This window comes from Anneissia japonica, unplaced genomic scaffold, assembly GCF_011630105.1.
Source record: "Anneissia japonica isolate Jap-2015-1 unplaced genomic scaffold, ASM1163010v1 scaffold288196_len149068_cov176, whole genome shotgun sequence".
NCBI classification, from domain to species: Eukaryota; Metazoa; Echinodermata; class Crinoidea; order Comatulida; family Comatulidae; genus Anneissia; species Anneissia japonica.
In genome coordinates, this window is record NW_022712618.1 from 587 (window position 1) to 5,350 (window position 4,764).

Sequence of the window (4,764 nt, forward strand, 5' to 3'; positions counted from 1 at the left end):
CATACGCGTAATCCTGGCTATTAGATAACTAATTTTGATTGGTCAGTTGTTAAGTTTTGATTGACATTTCGGAAAGGTGCATTGGTACTTGATAGGATGTCGTGGAATTGGATGTATGATTTGATAACAATGATGCGCGGTGACGCGCATCAGTGTATTTCACTATGTGGTCTTCACACGATTTCGCATGGAGTGGAGGAATCTGCTCGTTGTCATATTTGTAACAAAAATAAACAAATCCAACGACCTGGCTTCCGAAATATACCGTCCTTTATTTATTCTTGGATTGTTGTCTGTCTATAAATCATTTTCATAAGCAAGTTTTTTTTTTGTTTTTTTTTTTATTTCTTGCGTGTATTAAAAAGAAGGGTAGGAAGACGCTCCCAAACATGATAATGTTCTCACCGACTGAATAAATAATGATAACGATGATGATGATAATATAAATAATAATAAAAATAATGATGATGATGATGATGACGATGTTAATTATGAAGATAATGATGATGATGATAATAAGGCTGATGATGATGATGTTATTGCTGATGATCAATGCCGTAACTAGGACAGTGCGGGACAATATCAGAGTGGACCCACTTTACGTGTAAATTCAAATATTGTGGACCAATGTTCTTAAAAGTGGACCCATTTTCTTTAAAAATTCTATCCTTTTTAGCCTAAATATGAGAAATCTGGACCCACTTTTCAAAAAAGTGGCTCATTTTATGCATAAAATTGCACAATTTGGGCCCATTTTTAAAAATGTGGACCCATTCTTTGTGGACCCTTTAAGAAAATTGTGTGGGACTGTCCCAATAGCTGGCTACGGCTTTGCTGATGATGATGGTGGTGATGATGGTGGTATACAATGGTGGTGGAGATGGACATAATAATGATGGTGATGATATTGTTATTGATACTCGCCATGCAAACCTTCAAGAAATATTTTGATAAATAATGTAAATAATAAAATAATTGTAATGATAATGGCAATCTCAATTTTAACAGTAATCAAAATAGTAATGATGTTGACTATAAGAATACTCGACAGGTTTAGAATTCATGCATCCCTGGCCCTTGTTCTCGTGCAGAATGTAGTTCTATGGTGCTTAAAAAATACGGTATATAGGCCTAGGCCTATACGTTTAAAATTGATCAGAATTTAATTTGTTTCCCTGCTCATATGAACGTATTCAAGGATCCATATCTCATAGCTGTATTTATACCGTTGTGAAATTAAAGTTTTATGGTATCGTATCGTATCGAAGACTTTTGTTGTTATAAGATATAAACGACTGCGTTTTAACAATAAGTACCGTACTGTACCGGTATGCTATTATAAACTCATGCATAAATCTTGTCTTTGTATTATTTACTGCTTGCTTACAGTGCTACCTGTTAATAGTCATAATTATATTACTCATAATAATCATATGCCCACTCAGTGTCAATCATCTTACTCCACATACAGTACACATATAATACAGTTTGTACAGTTATGTCTATGTTTAAAATTCAGCCTGATGTTGAAATCCCAATTCGTTTCAAAATGATCGCCCTTTTTACATCTAAGTGTTTTGCTGTGAGAAAGAATTGAAATCCTCGAATGCATTAGTTTATTTTTATGGAGTTCTGCATTGCTTGTCCTTTATATTATTTAAACGGGTTGTTTGTGGTAGAGCTGTCAACGCTGACCTCAAGTCAGCCGATTTGCGTGACTTTTTACCGTTCTATATACCGTCATATTTATGTATGCGCTCAATGTGATGTAAATGTAAAATTTAACAATGCAAATAATAGCCTAAGCATCCACGAATTTCGTATCATAAAATAATACTACCGCAGAGACTTGAAATCTTAAGCATATTATACATGACAACTAGTCTAGGCTAATGTATTCATAACACAAAGCAAAAAGAAGTTGCCTGTGAGTTATTCAAGGGCTTGGGATGATCAGAGTTGCCATAATCATAGATTTTCTTACCTCAGTCCTCAGGTTGAGGTGGTATAGCAATACTCTTCATCTGTGAAACTCCTTCCCTGGGCCCCCGGCCTCCGACTATTTCAGATTCTTGAATCTGCCACTGTTTGCCACAGTTTATAATTTCACATAGTCTTAACAGTAGACCTACTACATATAGCTATAGCCTATATTATATACGGGCACAGTAGGCTCATCTAGGGCCTATTTAATATTTACTAGCTTTCATTCGTCTTTTTTTTTATAACACACAATTAACAGTAGCATATTAATTTCTGATAAAATAGACCCAGGAGTTCATTGTACGTTATTACTGAATTCAGTGCTTTCGAGGCTGGATTTGCTAAATGGCGGGGCCAGATGAGTGTGGGTTCAGGGAAAGGGGAGATATCTCTAATTCGCCATAGAAACGAATTCATGTGCCATGGGCAAGACCGACGAACTAACCTCAGCCTAGGTGTACATAGTGAAACTAAAGTGTTGTCTCCCAGCACTGGTCACAATTAACTTCGAGCCCCGCATTTATCCTTTTGAAAATGTAGGCATGCTGAGTTCCATCCAGTGAATGGCTTTGAAAGTACGTGGTCTTACTTCCATAATGCGCGGTTTTTTACTGAGCCTTGCATTTGTAGAGTATAAGCACGAGTTGTATACGTATGATAAAACCGCTTTAAGATTAGATTTAATGGACTGTTGACAATAAAATTGAAGCCTTTAGATTCCCAGGGGCATGCTCTAAATATAAAAACTCATATGGTTGATTGATTTGATCAAAGATGGGGAATAAAGCATATTAATGAAAATCAGGATGTCAATGTCCGTTAGTAGGTCATGTAATTAATTGTCCTCAAAGCATGTAACTGTAACAAAATCATAGGTCTACATAATATATTTATCAATTTAAAATTCATATCAGCTCAGAGAAGCGGCCTTGGTATAGTTGCCACGGTAATTTAAAAAAAATGAATAAATATTAAATAGATATGAATATAGAATATTTAAGATTAAAGGGCAAGATATTGGCTAGGCGTTCGTACGGATTTTTTTTTTCAAATGACGATTCCATCCCACCGACAATCAGCAGTCGGAGTTGCGTAGTTGTCGCAGGGAGTGGAGGCGACTTTTGTGGGCCGACTTGCATGACCATCAGCAAACGCGGTGCGTACCCGGCTTAAGAATAAAACCCCAAATTTCAGTAGGCCTATACTAGGCCTAAATGTAATGGTTAGGGTAGTGAATATAGAGTGGAGATATATCCGTCGACGTAGTTCATTAACAATTTGTCTGGTGGATAAGGAAGGTAGCTAGTTCCATAAAAAAAGGTTTTGTGTGATCTTAAAGAATCGCGCCGACGACCGGCGGATAGGCCTACGCTGTTTTCGATTCGACCTGGGTATGGAATTACTGTCCGTTTAACCTCTTGTTATCCTAATGGCTACATCGTATGTGGCATGATATTAAGAATATTCATAAAGGCTTCAAAATGATGATTAACAAAACACGTTTAAGCTTTAACTTTTCGTTGGTAGATCGAAGGCATAATGATTCTTAGAAGCGTTGTCTGGGTTTTGCTGGAAAGTTAAACATCCTCAGATGACCACAATAGCTGCGATACCATGCTTAGCTAGCTTCATGACGTACCTAGTTGTACATGCGAATGTCCACCACTACACGTGAAACTATCAAAATACTTTTTGATTTATATTAATTACCTGCTCGCTTTTTTTATCAATAGAACTGCAGGACAATAAATACAATCTAGATCTTTTTATACCTCCTTGGTCAAGTCAAACAATGGTCAAACTAACTAATGGAATTCAGACGATGAAGGCATTTAGTTGCATACCGCCCTCTCTCAGAGTACACAAACTCAGATTTCATTCAATTCTGTTTTGCTATAAGTCAATGAATTCAAGTTTGTAATTCCTGGATTACGAAAAAGAGAAGCCAATTCTTGGGTCGTGTAAAAGTTACAATCAACACGTCAAAGATGTACTAGCATGCTCTTAAAGTCAGGCACCGGAGGGAAAAAATGTTCTGATATGTTGTAAAACTTATATTTCTAAGACACAAAAAGCATAGCCTATTTGACGAAATACTCGCGAGCGGTTAATGAGATACAGATTTTTGAATATTTAAAAACTGGGAGAAAAGGGAAATTCACCACCGTTTTTCCCACCTTTTCTTCCAGTTGTTAAATATTTTAACATTATATCTCATTTAAGAGTATGATGCACAATTATTTTAATTTACAGTGGCGGATTCAAGGGGGTGGGGGGAACCCCACTAAATCAAAATTTTTTTAAATGAAGATATAAAGAAAATTATATTCAGATTTTAAGTTTGAGAGTGCAGTTTTTTGCCATCTAGAGGTACCACAATCACATATCTTCTTACCTCAGCCCCAACCATGATGGGTATCGATCTTCCATCTGTGAAAGTACCTCCCCGGGCCCCTCTATTTTGAATTCCTGGATCCGCCACTGATTTATTGTCAAGAAATTGCTAATTTTTGTTGTTTTTTTTTAGATTGCAGGATGTACATTACTTGGGCTTGGTGCGTATATGTACATCCAGTCCGACGACTTCTCCTACATACTGGACTCAATTTATAACTTTGCCATTTTACTGATGGCTACAGGTGGATTATTGTTCTTGGTTGGGTTGAGCGGCTGCTACGGAGCATGCGCAGAAAACGTTTGCTGTCTTATGTTGGTAAGTTCCCCAGCAAAGGTGAATAAAAGTAATGCATAAGAACAATAATAATATTGGATAAAATGATG